The sequence below is a fragment of the Vidua macroura genome, chromosome 17, assembly GCF_024509145.1.
Source record: "Vidua macroura isolate BioBank_ID:100142 chromosome 17, ASM2450914v1, whole genome shotgun sequence".
Taxonomy (NCBI): Eukaryota; Metazoa; Chordata; class Aves; order Passeriformes; family Viduidae; genus Vidua; species Vidua macroura.
The window spans coordinates 10,482,606-10,489,181 of NC_071587.1; the positions used below are offsets into that span (position 1 = coordinate 10,482,606).

A 6,576-nucleotide genomic window follows, 5' to 3' on the forward strand; every position below is an offset into this window, starting at 1 on the left:
TCAAAACAAGACAAATATCTCCATTTAGAGCCCTGTTTTAATAAAGAACCCACCCAGCTACCTGCCCAGTAACATGAACCCACTTGGGTAACAAAACGTGCACAGCACTTGGTTTAAAACCAAACCAGAGCATGTAAACAAAGTTATTTACACCTCTGAAGATGGGTAACAGTTTTGTTCCACTATTAAACAACCACTCAACAGTTTCATTGTTCTAGTGCACAACCTAGAAAGAACCCATGCACGGGGCATGGAAAAGTTTTCCTTTCAGTCAGCACAGGCTGCTGAAGGGCCCCTTATGAACAGGCTGGTGAGAGAATTTCTCTGCAGCCTTAACACACACAAGTTTCATCACTGAGAGCTACTAAAGGGATTCTCATCCTCACTTGGCTGCGTTGTAGGGAGCAGAGGAGCTGGTTAGTGAGTTAGTGAGCTGAACAAGAGTGATGTGAACCACAGACACCTCAGAATTCACACACTTTACCACCTTCAATCTCCACTGCCTGTAACTATCACTACAATCAAAGCACAGTGAGATCTACTAACAGATTCTTCTGGGAGCTCTAAAAAAAAAAAATCTACTCAGAAGTGCAAAAATAATGCTAGTAAAAACATAATGAAGTTATTTATCCAGTCATGAAAACACATTTCTTGACAAATACCCTAAGCATGCAAACTTTGCAATACCCCAGAGGTTCACAGCATCCCAAGAGCCTTTATCTCAGCCAAAACTGACCAGCACAGCAAAGGAACTGGACTGGAGCAGGAACAGCACACACCAATTTGGTCTAACACCAAGTACAGCCATTATGTGAACAACAGAGCAGAGACAGCTCAACTTTGGGACTACAAAACCAAGAGGGCCAAGAAAAAGTCCAGCTCTGTTTCTGCAGCTGCAGGGACAATTCACCTTTTGTGACCCCTCCCTCCCACCAGATGGATAAACAAGCCCAGGAAGACAACACTGTGCAGCCTCTGCATTTTCTGAATGAAGAGCTGCTGCAATCTACTACAAACCTGTCTCATTAAATTATGTGCATAATAAAATATACTGAAGTAATCTAAATGATCTGTCTAGACCAGCAAATGAATTTCCAATTGTAACTGTATTTAAGGACAGAAAAAAAAAATCAAGTTTAAATAAGCTTAGTCTATTCTTGGAACTTATTGATCCTGAAAATTAAGACATTATCTTTGTGCACTGAATCAACAATACATTTTTAAAGAGTATAACTGAAAGTTATGGTAAGCCACATTTGACACAATTTAATTGCTTGTTGCTCTCTCCTGCAACTTGCTTTTACAAGTCTTTAAGGATACAAAGTAAATAATTACATCATCATACATTTGTCTGCACAGTAATTATTAAGATGCAAGGATTGAGATAATGAATTCTTGAATTTAAAGTTCTCTGGTGGTCTATTCCATAAAATAATAAAACCCATTAAAGATCTGCCATAAAGCATAACCTCTAATTTTCTGCAACAGGAAATACATCAAAGTCCCCTATCTCCAAAGTGGCAGACACAGGGTGACCAATTTATTCCTTGCTCTCACTTTCCAATTTATTCAGCTTGGAGAAGATACCCATGTGATCAGCTACATATTTGCAAGCTCAGCAACAACATTCAAGTTCTTGAGCACTCCATATTTAACACATATTCTTTGCACACCTCATTTTGTGCATTTCTTCCAAGAATTTTAAGAACCAAACATTTTAGTTACGTCACAAAGAAGAGAGTAAACATTAAGCATTTTACAACATCATACCAGTGTCAAATACAGACATTTCTTATATCTCCATGAGGCAGGTGACAAAACTGATGCTGAGTGAAGGACTAGAAAAATGGCACCTTATAAACAGAAGGCCTAGATATGAACAGCATGATGTAACATTGCATTTGTTCAAGGACAAGCTACTTCAAATATCAAAGCTAATAAATCATCTGCTTAAAAATTCAGCGTATTTGCAGGCTAATCTTGCTTTCAAACAACAGCAAAAAAAATATCATCTGACTGGCACTACAAACAGTGATTTAAAAATATAGCCTTATCAAAGCAAAAAAAGGCTGATTGGGACGTTTTCCAGCCAACACTAAGATAACAGAAAGCAAAGCTTTCCACCTTTGTTCTAGGTCAGCATATGTGAAGTTCACACAGTAGAATTCACAAGAAGAAAGACTAAAAGAAATACCAGCTTCAGTCATAAGACCTGCCAGCAAGTACATATCATGGAAAGCAGTAATGGTACTGAAAGTGACTTAAAGCAACCATCCAAGAGTGGAAACGATCTTCTGTGGTCAGTTACCAAAAGATGTCAGCAAACAAATAACTAAACAACCACACCGCCTTTCAATATTTCAACTGAAACCTTTAGCCCATCTCGTCCTTAACTGCCTGCAGGCACAGGGTCTGTTGTCTAATCACCATTTTCTATCCCAAACTTTTGCCTTCTGTTTCTAAGATTATTTTGGCACGGCTGAAGAGCCAGTTCTGGAGGAAAAATGCCGTATTTTTTCCTGGACAGCAGACATCTCAGCATTTCCTTTTGAGGACTTCCTGAAATTACAAGTTCATCATGAGGTGCTGTTGGCTCAGGAAAGCAACAATAAGAATCACTCCTGATCCTCTCCCAGACTGCCCTCAGCTTTCTGTCATGTGGTCAAACATGTGTATGGCTCCACAACTATTTTAAGAAAAAGCTGTGTTTACTGTAACTGAAAACCCAAGGGGTTATTCAGGGGGAAAATCAGTGCTCGGAATTTCTTGCTTCCATGCTAGTTGAGCCAGTTCTCCTAGTCCCATCCCACGGCACAGCGCCTCATGTTTGGAAGTGACCCAAGTCACGGCTTCCAGAAATTGCCCTGAGCTTTTAGAAGTCCCTGGGCATGCTGGTGTAAAGTTTGTTAAGGTGATAACACATGTGGTTGCCCCCAGAAGGCAACATGAATGTGGATTTCTAGAACTTCAGAAGGTTAAGTTGGAATGACCAAATTTATTTTCCCTTGCACGCAAAGCTTTAGAAAAGGAAACACTATGGGAAGAGTGGTGCAAATCAACACTGCAGATCCACCATGTTTCCTTTTTACTTTCCTGGAATCTCAAAGGAAGGCTGTGTAATTTAGCTGAGAAAATTCACAGAAAACGGAAGAAGTATCTGCTTGCACTCAACACGCTTTGGCAGATTCTTCTGAGAGGAAACACAAGGTTATTGCACACATAAAAGCCAGGAGGTGATTTTGAAACTGCATTTGAAATTCTGGCCTGCAAGTGCTGCACACTAACAAACTGCTTCCAAAAGGAGTCCTGAATCCAAACATACAGAGAGCACAAACATGATCAATAATCAAATTAAATAAATGGCATCTTATACCTTTATTACCATGCAGAACTTCTGGTGGCATGTTATTTAAAAAAAAGCCTTTTTTCCTGCTATTTTTCCCATCTTGCTTCTCTCCTTCTCTGCAAGAGAAACATCGAGTAGGTAACTGAAAAACAAAATTTAAAAAAAAGCCAGCCCCAAATAAAACCCAACTGCTTCAGCTGTGACCTAAAAGGCCCCTTGAGGCTCCTGCACTGCGCTGAAACTGAGCCCAGCGCGTTCCTCTGGGGAGCCGGGCGTCGTAGACTCCTTTGCTGAACTACCCAGCTGCAAAAGCAATCGGAAAAATATGGTAAAAATTAGAGAAAGCCCAGCGCTGGGGCTGCCGGAGCCGCACTGAGCCCGCAGCCTCGGCACAGCCGCGTCCTCCAGCCCCCGCTCCTGACCGGCCCCGGAGAGCCCAATGCACCGGGCGGGACGGGGCACGGCTCGGCCGGCGGGGGAATCACAGCACCGGGGGAATCACAGCACCGGGGGAATCACAGCACCGGGCACGGCTCGGCACCGGGGGAATCACAGCACCGGGGGAATCACAGCACCGGGGGAATCACAGCACCGGGCACGGCTCGGCACCGGGGGAATCACAGCACCGGGGGAATCACAGCACCGGGGGAATCACAGCACCGGGCACGGCTCGGCACCGGGGGAATCACAGCACCGGGGGAATCACAGCATCGGGCAGAATCACAGCACCGGGCAGAATCACAGCACCGGGCACGGCTCAGCACCGGGGGAATCACAGCACCGGGGGAATCACAGCACCGGGCAGAATCACAGCACCGGGCAGAATCGCAGCACCGGGCACGGCTCAGCACCGGGCAGAATCGCAGCACCGGGCACGTCCCTGCACCTCACCCCAAGGCTGCCCACGCTGCAGCACGGGCCTGCGGCCCGCAGCGCCCCGAGACACCCGGGCGGGTCAAGGCCCCCCCCGGCCGCCGGGACGGGAGAGAAGCGTTGGGGCAGCCGCTCCACCGCCCGCCCCCGCCGCGCTGACAGCGCGGCCCGCGGCCCGCTGAGGACGGGACCCCCGAGCCGGGCCCGAACGGGGCTGTGGGGGCGCTGGGGCCGGCGAGGGGAGCGGAGGCCCCGGGCTAGCGGAGCGGGGCGCGGAGCGCGGCGGCCCCGGGCCCGGCCCGCGGCGTTACCTGCACCGGCTCCAGCGACGGCACCGCGGACACCGAGGCGGAAGTGCGGCCCTGGCCGCGGTGGATTGACAGGCACCTCCGCCAATCGCAGTGCGCGGCCGCGCCCCGCCGTTGCCAAGACGACGAATCAGGTCCCCGTTCGCCCGCTGGGAGGCGGGGAGAATGCTAATGAGGCGCCGAGCCTGACCGCCCCGGGCCGCGCCACCGCTGGGGAGACCGCTGGCCAATGGCGCGGGGGATATGCAGATGAGGGCGTGGCTATGCAGATGAGGGTGAGGTTATGTAGATGAGGGCGTGGTTATGTAGATGAGCAGTACCGGCAGCCCCCGGGGCCGGGAACGCCTCGCCGAGCGATTTCCCGGAGGATTTTGGGTTCCCCCGGCGAGAACGACCGCCTTGTGGCTGCTCTCATTTGTGGGATTTGTGGGACATTTAAGCTAGCCAGTGACTTCACAGTGCAAGCCTGGCTCGCTGTAACCTGCTAGGAGAATATGGTATTCTCAAACACAGGTGGAATATTAAATCCTCGTGTTTTATTAGTCTCCTGATGGTTTATCAGGATAGGGGTCTTTAGCCGCAAATTTACTTGTGGATGCTGTAACTGAATGAGGGCTAATATAAAATCAAGCAGGTTTGTGGGGTTATATAACTTGCAGGCCAGCGTCCCCTGCGGTTGTTAATTCCTTCATCTTCCATGCCCTGTCACTCAGAGCAGCTCAGTGGACACCCCAAAACCCCAGAGAAATGGTCCACGGAGCCATGTATGAGTATGAAATGGTAGGGAGTGAAGGAGGGAGGTGAGACACAAATACTTATCCTCAAAATTATCTTCTCTTACCGTTGATTCAGCCCTCAGTGCAAAGCGAATAGAGGGATGAGCAGATTAATTCTGCAGCTCGCTCATCAGAGGTCGATGCAAATGTTCTTTAACAAGGGAATTGTTGTTGTTGGACATGAAATGAGTACACAGAAGCTTGGTGAGTTTAAGAGAGAAAAAGAGCTAATTTTATTTCTGACTTTGTAATATATAGAATTCTAAAAGTGACAGTGGATTGGAGGATGAAATTGTTACTTCTCCAATCACTCTGGTTAAACCAACAGTCTATTCTTTCTTCTTACAAAGAAGAATGTAAAACAATTATTATTTACATGAACAGTGTGTGAGAACTTTAGCAGAAATACGTAAACATTATTAGAAGGTTAAAGAAGTTTTATGAGAACTTTAAAATTAAAAAAAAAAAACTGTAAAAAAACCACTTTTAAAAATCAAAACAACAGGGAATGGCTGCAAGGGCAGTGGGGAAAATCATCACAAAATCTGAACCACTCCTTTGCCGCAGAGCTCCCTCCGGCTATCCCCAAATACTTTTGCTGGCACGCTGTTGATTCTGGAGTGTTACTCACCCCTAAACGGGCTGACAGCTCCTGGCCATCAGCCACGTGCTGACAATGTACGAGACACAAATTAACAGTGATAATGCTCCTTGCTCTGGCACAAGTGTAAACGTTTAATGAAGTCTCCACGGGGAATTTCTCACACGCGTTGGGATTGAGGAGTGTTTTGGGGTGGGCACAGCTGCCTCCAAGGATGTCTGCCGGTCCTTCTCAATCCAGTCTTGCCATACCCACATGCTATTTCACCCTTTCATTTTCCCATCTTTAGGGTGTACAAATCTTTGGGACTAAAGGATAATTTTTATCACTCCAAATATATTTGTAAGGTTTTCCTGATTTGCCCAGAAATACATTTTTTCCCCCATAAGCTCCAATTCAGCAACCCTTCTTGGCTTGCTCAACCTTGTAAGTCTCAACTTGAAGCACAGAAGTATTTCTGGTGCAGCTTTTAAGCAAAGCCCCACAAACAGAAGGTAATCAGGAATTTAAATTATTATTTTCTGACAGTGCAGGCCTTTGTCATGACTAAGCAGCTGATCTGGAAGAGTTCTCCAAAAGGACCATGGCAAGACAAATCCACTGATTAGATGACCAAGATATATTGAGGATTTTTTAGCTTTTTCTGGTCTTGATTGAAGGCATGGGCATCCT

The 6,576-nt window shown here is 46.6% G+C and overlaps 1 protein-coding gene across 3 annotated transcripts in view; it reads right to left on the minus strand.

The window, feature by feature from the left end:
• Nucleotides 1-4,591, minus strand: part of OSBPL2 (oxysterol binding protein like 2) — a 33,883-nt gene extending 29,292 nt beyond the window's left edge. The window contains exons 1-3 of one of the 3 annotated variants that reach the window (XM_053993334.1): nt 4,238-4,309; nt 3,551-3,649; nt 3,374-3,462 (exon numbers count right to left, since the gene is read on the minus strand). The gene's annotated coding sequence lies outside the window, so the exon portion shown is untranslated. Of the gene's footprint in view, nt 1-3,373; nt 3,463-3,550; nt 3,769-4,237; nt 4,310-4,530 lie in introns of those variants that run through there. The other 2 variants (XM_053993335.1, XM_053993336.1) reach the window with 2 other exon arrangements.
• Between the last annotated feature and the right edge of the window lie 1,985 nt (nt 4,592-6,576).